Consider the following 12872-nt stretch of genomic DNA (forward strand, 5'->3'; position numbering starts at 1 on the left):
GTCATGGCTTTCTTCCTGGGAAGGAGAGGCGGACCAAAACGCAGCGTGGTTATAGTTCATGGTTCTTTAATAAGAGACACTTAACATGAACTAACTACAAAACAAATAAACGTGAAAACCGAAACAGTCCTAACTGGTGCAGAAACCACAATCACGGGACAGGAAACAATCACCCACAAAATACCCAAAGAATATGGCTGCCTAAATATGGTTCCCAATCAGAGACAACGATAAACACCTGCCTCTTACCTACTTACCTAGACACCTAAAAGAACACAACCCCATAAATCTACAAAAAAAAACCTAGACAAGACAAAACACATAAATCACCCATGTCACACCCTGGCCTTACCAAAATAATAAAGAAAACAAAGATAACTAAGGCCAGGGCGTGACATTGAGCTTGCCTGCTTGGCGCAATGGAACCAATTAAATGATGTGCATTTGACACTTGGAATCCAAAAATGTACACCACTGCTCTATAGCACTTATAAAAGCCAAAAATCTTGCTTTTGAGTCAAGAATCTCCTCCCCTTACTGTGTATGTCTGTGAAGCTTCATCTCTCTGTTTCTCTCTTTGTTGTTATCAGGTAACCTGCCACCCGCTAACAGCTAACAAGCTCAGGGTGCAGCAGACACTAAACCTATCTTTTTGAAGAGATATCGGGCCTGTTATTTGGCTCAGGGCATACTGGCTTTGTGAGGCAGAGAGTCAAGCTGTGTGGAGATGATAGAGCTAAGCGTTGGTATTGGCCCCTCTCTCATCAAATATGTTTTTTTGTCCTCCTCGTGTTGAGATAGTAGATACGGTCGGAGCTCTCCTCTCCTCACTGTCTCCCCGCATGTAATCACATTACTAAGCCTTCTGTGGGAGGAGGAACGGTCCTGTCTGTCAGCCTTCTGTGGGAGGAGGAACGGACCTTTCTGTCAGCCTTCTGTGGGAGGAGGAATGGACGTTTCTGTCAGCCTTCTGTGGGAGGAGGAACGGACCTTTCTGTCAGCCTTCTGTGGGAGGAGGAACGGTCCTTTCTGTCAGCCTTCTGTGGGAGGAGGAACGGTCCTTTCTGTCAGCCTTCTGTGGGAGGAGGAACGGACCTTTCTGTCAGCCTTCTGTGGGAGGAGGAATGGACATTTCTGTCAGCCTTCTGTGGGAGGAGGAACGGACCTTTCTGTCAGCCTTCTGTGGGAGGAGGAACGGTCCTGTCTGTCAGCCTTCATCTCACACTCCTCATTCTGTAGGATGAACTCTCCTCGCTGTCTATCGGCAGTCACGTTGCCTCTCTATAGCCTGTCCCGTTGCCTCTCCATAGCCTGTCCCGTTGCCTCTCCATAGCCTGTCCGTTGCCTCTACATAGCCTGTCCCGTTGCCTCTCCATAGCCTGTCCCGTTGCCTCTCCATAGCCTGTCCCATTGCCTCTCCATAGCCTGTCCCATTGCCTCTCCATAGCCTGTCCCGTTGCCTCTACATAGCCTGTCCCGTTGCCTCTACATAGCCTGTCCCGTTGCCTCTCCATAGCCTGTCCCATTGCCTCTCCATAGCCTGTCCCATTGCCTCTACATAGCCTGTCCCGTTGCCTCTACATAGCCTGTCCCGTTGCCTCTCCATAGCCTGTCCCATTGCCTCTCCATAGCCTGTCCCGTTGCCTCTCCATAGCCTGTCCCGTTGCCTCTCCATAGCCTGTCCCGTTGCCTCTACATAGCCTGTCCCATTGCCTCTCCATAGCCTGTCCCATTGCCTCTCCATAGCCTGTACCGTTGCCTCTACATAGCCTGTCCCGTTGCCTCTACATAGCCTGTCCCGTTGCCTCTCCATAGCCTGTCCCATTGCCTCTCCATAGCCTGTCCCATTGCCTCTCCATAGCCTGTCCCGTTGCCTCTCCATAGCCTGTCCCGTTGCCTCTCCATAGCCTGTCCCATTGCCTCTACATAGACTGTCCCGTTCCCTCTCCATAGCCTGTCCCATTGCCTCTCCATAGCCTGTCCCATTGCCTCTACATAGCCTGTCCCGTTGCCTATCCATAGCCTGTACCGTTGCCTCTACATAGCCTGTCCCATTGCCTCTCCATAGCCTGTCCCATTGCCTCTCCATCTACATAGCCTGTCCCGTTGCCTCTCCATAGCCTGTCCCTTGCCTCTCCATAGCCTGTCCCGTTGCCTCTCCATAGCCTGTCCCTTGCCTCTCCATAGCCTGTCCCGTTGCCTCTACATAGCCTGTCCCGTTGCCTCTACATAGCCTGTCCCGTTGCCTCTACATAGCCTGTCCCATTGCCTCTCCATAGCCTGTCCCGTTGCCTCTCCATCTACATAGCCTGTCCCGTTGCCTCTCCATAGCCTGTCCCGTTGCCTCTACATAGCCTGTCCCGTTGCCTCTCCATAGCCTGTCCCTTGCCTCTCCATAGCCTGTCCCGTTGCCTCTCCATAGCCTGTCCCGTTGCCTCTCCATAGCCTGTCCCACATCTCCCACTATTGTAGTTACGCTATAACTTAGGTTGAACTGTCTTCTGTATCCATTACTGTAGGATCAAATCAAATCAAATGTATTTATATAGCCCTTCATACATCAGCTCATATCTCAAAGTGCTGTACAGAAACCCAGCCTAAAACCCCAAACCGCAAGCAATGCAGGTGTAGAAGCACGGTGGCTAGGAAAAACTCCCTAGAAAGACCAGAACCTAGGAAGAAACCTAGAGAGGAACCAGGCTATGTGGGGTGGCCAGTCCTCTTCTGGCTGTGCCGGGTGGAGATTATAACAGAATATGGCCAAGATGTTCAAATGTTCATAAATGACCAGCATGGTCGAATAATAATAAGGCAGAACAGTTGAAACTGGAGCAGCAGCACGGTCAGGTGGACTGGGGACAGCAAGGAGTCATCATGTCAGGTAGTCCTGGGGCATGGTCCTAGGGCTCAGGTCCTCCGAGAGAGAGAAAGAAAGAGAGAAGGAGAGAATTAGAGAACGCACACTTAGATTCACACAGGACACCGAATAGGACAGGAGAAGTACTCCAGATATAACAAACTGACCCCAGCCACCCGACACATAAACTACTGCAGCATAAATACTGGAGGCTGAGACAGGAGGGGTCAGGAGACACTGTGGCCCCATCCGAGGACACCCCCGGACAGGGCCAAACAGGAAGGATATAACCCCTCCCACTTTGCCAAAGCACAGCCCCCACACCACTAGAGGGATATCTTCAACCACCAACCATCCTGAGACAAGGCTGAGTATAGCCCACAAAGATCTCCGCCATGGCACAACCCAAGGGGGGTCGCCAACCCAGACAGGATGACCACATCAGTGAATCAACCCACTCAGGTGACGCACCCCTTCCGGGGACGGCATGAGAGAGCCCCAGTAAGCCAGTGACTCAGCCCCTGTAATAGGGTTAGAGGCAGAGAATCCCAGTGGAAAGAGGGGAACCGGCCAGGCAGAGACAGCAAGGGCGGTTCGTTGCTCCAGAGCCTTTCCGTTCACCTTCCCACTCCTGGGCCAGACTACACTCAATCATATGACCCACTGAAGAGATGAGTCTTCACTAAAGACTTAAAGGATGAGACCGAGTTTGCGTCTCTGACATGGGTAGGCAGACCGTTCCATAAAAATGGAGCTCTATAGGAGAAAGCCCTGCCTCCAGCTGTTTGCTTAGAAATTCTAGGGACAATTAGGAGGCCTGCATCTTGTTACCGTAGCGTACGTGTAGGTATGTACGGCAGGACCAAATCAGAGAGATAGGTAGGAGCAAGCCCATGTAATGCTTTGTAGGTTAGCAGTAAAACCTTGAAATCAGCCCTTGCTTTGACAGGAAGCCAGTGTAGAGAGGCTAGCACTGGAGTAATATGATCACATTTTTTGGTTCTAGTCAGGATTCTAGCAGCCGTATTTAGCACTAACTGAAGTTTATTTAGTGCTTTATCCGGGTAGCCGGAAAGTAGAGCATTGCAGTAGTCTAACCTAGAAGTGACAAAAGCATGGATAAATTTTTCTGCATCATTTTTGGACAGAACGTTTCTGATTTTTGCAATGTGACGTAGATGGAAGAAAGCTGTCCTTGAAATGGTCTTGATATGTTCTTCAAAAGAGAGATCGGGGTCCAGAGTAACACCGAGGTCCTTTACAGTTTTATTTGAGACGACTGTACAACCATTAAGATTAATTGTCAGATTCAACAGAAGATCTCTTTGTTTCTTGGGACCTAGAACAAGCATCTCTGTTTTGTCCGAGTTTAAAAGTAGAAAGTTTGCAGCCATCCACTGGATATGAACTGTCTTCTGTATCCATTACTGTAGGAGAGGAACTGTCTTCTGTGTCCATTACTGTAGGATAGGAACTGTCTTCTGTATCCATTACTATAGGAGAGGAACTGTCTTCTGTATCCATTACTGTAGGATAGGAACTGTCTTCTGTATCCATTACTATAGGAGAGGAACTGTCTTCTGTATCCATTACTGCAGGAGAGGAACTGTCTTCTGTGTCCATTACTGTAGGATATGAACTGTCTTCTGTGTCCATTACTATAGGAGAGGAACTGTCTTCTGTATCCATTACTATAGGATAGGAACTGTCTTCTGTATCCATTACTATAGGATAGGACCTGTCATATCTATTTAATACTGTGGGGGGACCTGTCATATCTATATGCTACTGTGGCGGGACCTGTCATGTCTATATGCTACTGTGGCGGGACCTGTCATGTCTATATGCTACTGTGGGGGGACCAGTCATGTCTATATGCTACTGTGGGGGGACCTGTCATATCTATATGCTACTGTGGCGGGACCTGTCATGTCTATATGCTACTGTGGGGGGACCTGTCATGTCTATATGCTACTGTCATATCTATATGCTACTGTGGCGGGACCTGTCATGTCTATATGCTACTGTGGCGGGACCTGTCATGTCTATATGCTACTGTGGGGGGACCAGTCATGTCTATATGCTACTGTGGGGGGACCTGTCATATCTATATGCTACTGTGGCGGGACCTGTCATGTCTATATGCTACTGTGGGGGGACCTGTCATATCTATATGCTACTGTGGGGGGACCTGTCATGTCTATATGCTACTGTGGGGGGACCTGTCATGTCTATATGCTACTGTGGGAGGACCTGTCATGTCTATATACTACTGTGGGAGGACCTGTCATGTCTATATGCTACTGTGGGGGGACCAGTCATGTCTATATGCTACTGTGGGGGGACCAGTCATGTCTATACACTACTGTGGGGGACCTGTCATATCTATATACTACTGTGGGGGACCAGTCATGTCTATATGCTACTGTGGGGGACCTGTCATATCTATATACTACTGTGGGGGGACCTGTCATATCTATATGCTACTGTGGGGGGACCAGTCATGTCTAGACACTACTGTGGGAGGAACTGTCATATCTATATACTACTGTGGGAGGAACTGTCATATCTATATACTACTGTGGGGGGACCTGTCATATCTATACACTACTGTGGGGGACCAGTCATGTCTATATGCTACTGTGGGGGACCAGTCATGTCTATATGCTACTGTGGGGGGACCAGTCATGACTATACACTACTGTGGGGGGACCTGTCATATCTATATACTACTGTGGGGGGACCTGTCATATCTATATGCTACTGTGGGGGAACTGTCATATCTATACACTACTGTGGGGGACCTGTCATGTCTACTGTGGGGGGACACTACTGTGGGGGGACCTGTCATGTCTATACACTACTGTGGGGGGACCTGTCATGTCTATACACTACTGTGGGGGGACCTGTCATGTCTAGACACTACTGTGGGGGGACCTGTCATGTCTAGACACTACTGTGGGGGGACCTGTCATGTCTAGACACTACTGTGGGGGGACCTGTCATGTCTACATGCTACTGTGGGGGGACCTGTCATGTCTACATGATACTGTGGGGGGACCTGTCATGTCTATATACTACTGTGGAACTCTCTTATCTATCAACTGACTGCCTTCCATACTACTGCTCCATCTATTACCTCCATACTACTGCTCCATCTAGTACCTCCATACTACTGCTCCATCTAGTACCTCCATACTACTGCTCCATCTAGTACCTACATACTACTGCTCCATCTAGTACCTCCATACTACTGCTCCATCTATTACCTACATACTACTGCTCCATCTAGTACTTATGTTCTACTGCTCCATCTAGTACCTCCATACTACTGCTCCATCTAGTACCTCCATACTACTGCTCCATCTAGTACCTACATACTACTGCTCAGTCTAGTACCTACATACTACTGCTCCATCTAGTACCTCCATACTACTGCTCCATCTAGTACCTCCATACTACTGCTCCATCTAGTACTTCTGTTCTACTCCTCCATCTAGTACCTCCATACTACTGCTCCATCTAGTACCTCCATACTACTGCTCCATCTAGTACCTACATACTACTGCTCAGTCTAGTACCTACATACTACTGCTCCATCTATTACCTCCATACTACTGCTCCATCTAGTACCTCCATACTACTGCTCCATCTAGTTCCTCCATACTTCTGCTCCATCTAGTACCTCCATACTACTGCTCCATCTAGTACCTCCATACTACTGCTCAGTCTAGTACTTCTGTTCTACTGCTCCATCTAGTACCTCCATACTACTGCTCCATCTAGTACTTCTGTTCTACTGCTCCATCTAGTACCTCCATACTACTGCTCCATCTAGTACCTCCATACTAATGCTCCATCTAGTACCTCCATACTACTCCTCCATCTAGTACCTACATACTACTGCTCAGTCTAGTACCTCCATACTACTGCTCCATCTAGTACCTCCATACTACTGCTCCATCTAGTACCTACATACTACTGCTCAGTCTAGTACCTACATACTACTGCTCCATCTAGTACCTCCATACTACTGCTCCATCTAGTACCTCCATACTACTGCTCCATCTAGTACCTCCATACTACTGCTCCATCTAGTACCTCCATACTACTCCTCCATCTAGTACCTCCATTCTACTGCTCAGTCTAGTACCTACATACTACTGCTCCATCTATTACCTCCATACTACTGCTCCATCTAGTACCTCCATACTACTGCTCCATCTAGTTCCTCCATACTTCTGCTCCATCTAGTACCTCCATACTACTGCTCCATCTAGTACCTCCATACTACTGCTCAGTCTAGTACTTCTGTTCTACTGCTCCATCTAGTACCTCCATACTACTGCTCCATCTAGTACTTCTGTTCTACTGCTCCATCTAGTACCTCCATACTACTGCTCCATCTAGTACCTCCATACTACTGCTCCATCTAGTACCTCCATACTATTCCTCCATCTAGTACCTACATACTACTGCTCAGTCTAGTACCTACATACTACTGCTCCATCTAGTACCTCCATACTACTGCTCCATCTAGTACCTCCATACTACTGCTCCATCTAGTTCCTCCATACTTCTGCTCCATCTAGTACCTCCATACTACTGCTCCATCTAGTACCTCCATTATACTGCTCCATCTAGTACCTCCATACTACTGCTCCATCTAGTACTTCTGTTCTACTGCTCCATCTAGTACTTCTGTTCTACTGCTCCATCTAGTACCTCCATACTACTGCTCCATCTAGTACCTCTATACTACTGCTCCATCTAGTACCTACATACTACTGCTCCATCTAGTACTTCTGTTCTACTGCTCCATCTAGTACGTCCATACTACTGCTCCATCTAGTACCTCCATACTACTGCTCCATCTAGTACCTCCATACTACTCCTCCATCTAGTACCTACATACTACTGCTCAGTCTAGTACCTACATACTACTGCTCCATCTAGTACCTCCATACTACTGCTCCATCTAGTACCTCCATACTACTGCTCCATCTAGTTCCTCCATACTTCTGCTCCATCTAGTACCTCCATACTACTGCTCCATCTAGTACCTCCATACTACTGCTCCATCTAGTACCTCCATACTACTGCTCCATCTAGTACTTCTGTTCTACTGCTCCATCTAGTACTTCTGTTCTACTGCTCCATCTAGTACCTCCATACTACTGCTCCATCTAGTACCTCCATACTACTGCTCAATCTAGTACCTACATACTACTGCTCCATCTAGTACCTCCATACTACTGCTCCATCTAGTACCGCCATACTACTGCTCCATCTAGTACCTCCATACTACTGCTCCATCTATTACCTCCATACTACTGCTCCATCTAGTACCTCCATACTACTGCTCCATCTAGTACCTCCATACTACTGCTCCATCTAGTACCTATATACTACTCCTCCATCTAGTATCTCCAAACTACTGCTCCATCTAGTACCTCCATACTACTGCTCCATCTAGTACCGCCATACTACTGCTCCATCTAGTACCTCCATACTACTGCTCCATCTAGTACCTCCATACTACTGCTCCATCTAGTACCTCCATACTACTGCTCCATCTAGTAACTCCATACTACTCCTCCATCTAGTTCCTCCATACTACTGCTCCATCTAGTACCTCCATACTACTGCTCCATCTAGTGCCTCCATACTACTGCTCCATCTAGTACCCCCATACTACTGCTCCATCTAGTACCTCCATACTACTGCTCCATCTAGTACCTCCATACTACTGCTCCATCTAGTACTTCTGTTCTACTGCTCCGTCTAGTTCTTCTGTGCTACTCCTCCATCTAGTACCTCCATTCTACTGCTCAGTCTAGTACCTACATTATACTGCTCCCTCTAGTTCCTCCATACTACTGCTCCATCTAGTACCTCCATACTACTGCTCCATCTATTATGTTCTACTGCTCTGTCTAGTTCTTCTGTGCTACTCCTCCATCTAGTACCTCTGTACTACTGCTCCGTCTAGTACCTCCATACTACTGCTCCATCTAGTACCTCCATACTACTGCTCCATCTAGTACCTCCATACTACTGCTCCGTCTAGTACCTCCATACTACTGCTCCGTCTAGTACCTCCATATTACTGCTCCATCTAGTACCTCCATCTAGTACCTCCATACTACTGCTCCATCTAGTACCTCCATCTAGTTCCTCCATACTACTGCTCCATCTAGTACCTCCATCTAGTTCCTCCATACTACTGCTCCATCTAGTACCTCCATCTAGTTCCTCCATACTACTGCTCCATCTAGTACCTCCATCTAGTTCCTCCATACTACTGCTCCATCTAGTACCTCCATCTAGTTCCTCCATACTACTGCTCCATCTAGTACCTCCATCTAGTACCTCCATACTACTGCTCCATCTAGTACCTCCATATTACTGCTCCATCTAGTACCTCCATCTAGTACCTCCATACTACTGCTCCATCTAGTACCTCCATATTACTGCTCCATCTAGTACCTCCATCTAGTTCCTCCATACTACTGCTCCATCTAGTACCTCCATCTAGTTCCTCCATACTACTGCTCCATCTAGTACCTCCATCTAGTTCCTCCATACTACTGCTCCATCTAGTACCTCCATAGTAATTACCTTGAAGGATGAGGAATACAATATTTAGACACTATTGTTGTTCGTTCTCTGAATAAAGGGAAGTGCTATCTACATTACACTAAGCTAGTTTTTATTGCAGTAAGTTGTCTTTCGGGGTTCATGCCAGACAGTGCCTCTGTCTCATCTCTTGGTCTCCAGTTTGTTGTCCAGTAGGTTGGGCTATGTTTGTCAATCACCTACATTTGTACCGAGATTAGATTACTTTCCAGACCCCAAGATGGATGTGCAGAATACTTGTGTTAATAAATAATATATGAGACAATTGTAATGTATAATTACCCCATTAACTATTCCATATCATCTAGTGAGCTGACAGTTATAATGCATGTTGGTGTAACGTTTTAATAAGTATTATTAACTGGGTTGGTTTGAGCGAATGGCTGTATACAGAACAGCCCTTCGTTGTGGTATATTGGCTATATACCACACCACCTCGTAAGCCTTAGTGCTTAATTATAAACTGGGTGGTTTGAGCTAATGGCCGTATACAGAACAGCCCTTAGCCGTGTTTTATTGACTGTATACCAAACTGCCTCAGGCCTTATTGCTTAACTATAATGCATGTTGATGTAGCGGTTTAATAAGTATTATATTGCTTATGCAGTATTCCTGGTACACACTCCCTGTGGTTCTCCGTGGTTCAGACACACATTACCATAACCCTCCTAGAACCAGGCTTTACACCACATTACCCCTCCTAGAACCAGGCTTTACACCACATTACCCCTCCTAGAACCAGGCTTTACACCACATTACTCCTCCTAGAACCAGGCTTTACACCACATTACCCCTCATAGAACCAGGCTTTACACCACATTACTCCTCCTAGAACCAGGCTTTACACCACATTACCCCTCCTAGAACCAGGCTTTACACCACATTACCCCTCATAGAACCAGACTTTACACCACATTACCCCTCATAGAACCAGGCTTTACACCACATTACCCCTCATAGAACCAGGCTTTACACCACATTACTCCTCCTAGAACCAGGCTTTACACCACATTACTCCTCCTAGAACCAGGCTTTACACCACATTACTCTAATATTATTCCAAGTCGGATTCTTTCTCCCACATCTCCAAATCTCACCCCACAATGTATTGTTGTTAAAGTTAGAGAGAAGGAAGTGGAGGCTGTACACTGCAAGAGCCCTGTATCTGACATCTCATCCCACAATGTATTCTAGTTAGAGAGAAGGAAGTGGAGGCTGTACACAGCAAGAGCCCTGTATCTGACATCTCATCCCACAATGTATTCTAGTTAGAGAAGGCAGCATAGGGGAGCTAAATAAGACGTCTTTGCCCTATAATGTATTATTGTTCAAGTTAGAGTAGAGTCTTCTCACAGCTGCTATAGCCTACAGCAACCTGAGCTCAGGGGTCAACGTAACATAGTAATAGTCAATTTGTCTCCCTCCATTTAGTATGATATGTAGCGTTTTGGCATGCTATGTATTCATTTATGGACACATTCCTATGATATGTTAAGAATTACAAAATGTTACGAATTTGCAATATGTTTGATATGTTACGAATTCAACTTTGGTGTGGCTGACATTAGCTAGGCTAGGGGTAGGGTTAGAGGTTCAGGTTAAGTTTAAGTCTAGTGTTAGTGGCTAAAGTTAAGTAGTTGTGTCACGGCTGTTGAAGGAGGAGGACCAAGGTGTAGCGTGGTGAGCGTACATATTCTTTCATTTATATGACGCAGACAAAAACAATAAACACTACAAAACCAAACCTTGAAGCTAAAGGCTATGTGCCCTAAACTTCCCACAAGGAAATGAGGGGGAAAAGGGCTACCTAAGTATGATTCCCAATCAGAGACAACGATAGACAGCTGTCCCTGATTGAGAACCATACCCGGCCAAAACGTGGAAACACCAAATCATAGAAAACCAAACATAGAATGCCCACCCCAAATCACACCCTGACCAAACCAAATAGAGACATTAAAAGGCTCTCTACGGTCAGGGCGTGACAAGTTGCTAAAGTTATCTTTGATGAGATTCAAACACACAACCTTTGGGTTTCTAGACGTTTGCGTCATGCACCCACTCATCCTCCTTGATTGACTTGTCTTGCTTAGTTTTTGGCTTAAGTAACATTCTGTCTTGTGTAACCATACCAAAACGTAACATATCAGAGTGATACATTTACATATACTATGATATGCCTAGTCTTTAAGTCCAGGCTGCCTGCAGACCACAATGTTCCAATGTATACTGAACAAAAAAATATAAACGCAACAGGCAACAATTTCAATGATGAGTTATAGTTCACATAAGGAAATCAGTCTACTGAAATAAATAAATTAGGCCCTAATCTTTTGATTTCAGGTGACTGGGCAGGGGCGCAGCCATGGGTGGGCCTGGGAGGGCATAAGCCCACCCACTTGGGAGGCTGGCCCACCCACTGGGGAGCAAGGCCCAGCCAATCAGAATGAGTTTTTCACCACAAAAGGAGCTTATTACAAACAGCAATACTCCTCAGTTTCATCAGCTCTTTCAGGCAATCCCGTAGGTGAAGAAACCGGATGTTGAAGTCCTGGGCTGGCATGGTTACTCATGGTCTGCAGTTGTCCTCACAACCGGTTGGACCTACTGACAAATTCTCTAAAACGGCATTGAAGGCGGCTTATGGTAGAGAAATTAACATGAAATTATCTGGCAACAGCTCTGGTGGAAATTCCTGCAGTCAGCATGCCAATTGCACGCTCCCTGAAAACTTGAGACATGCGGCATTGTGTTGTGTCCCCAGCACAAGGTGCACCTGTGTAATGATCATGCTGTTTAATCAGCTTCTTGATATGCCACACCTGTCAGGTGGATGGATTATCGTGGCAAAGGAGAAATGCTCACTAACAAGGATGGAAACAAATTTGTGCACAAAATTTGAGAGAAATACACTTTTGGTGCATATGGAAAATTTGGGTGATCTATTATTTCAGGTCATTATTTCTATTTAAGTAAGGAAATCACTTAAGAACAAATTCTTATTTACAATGACAGCCTAAGAACAGAGTGTTAATTTCCTGGTTCAGAACAACAGATTTTTTTTCTGTCATCTCGTGTACCTAGCAACCTTTTGTTTACTGGCCCAATGATCTAACCACTGGGAACATGGGAACATGGGACCAGTAGTAGGGCTGGGCGATATGGCAAATAAATTATTACGATATCTATATATTTTTTTCATTCGATAACAATAATTATCACGATATTAATCAAATAATGTTTAAAAGGTGAATATCTGCTTAAGACTCAAGAATGCCTAATGCCTGAACAAAAAGCTAGCCTAGTTGTTAGTGAGTTGGTCCAACAACTAAAGGTTGCTAGGTCAAATCCCTGCGCTGACAAGGTAAATAACTGT

General features: G+C 46.1%; 1 protein-coding gene across 1 annotated transcript in view; it reads left to right on the plus strand.

Moving 5' to 3' along the window:
- LOC115101611 (copine-5-like) overlaps positions 1 to 12872 on the plus strand; it is a 224865-nt gene that overhangs the window by 43768 nt on the left and 168225 nt on the right. The window lies entirely within an intron of this gene.

This window comes from Oncorhynchus nerka, linkage group LG20, assembly GCF_034236695.1.
Source record: "Oncorhynchus nerka isolate Pitt River linkage group LG20, Oner_Uvic_2.0, whole genome shotgun sequence".
NCBI lineage: Eukaryota > Metazoa > Chordata > Actinopteri > Salmoniformes > Salmonidae > Oncorhynchus > Oncorhynchus nerka.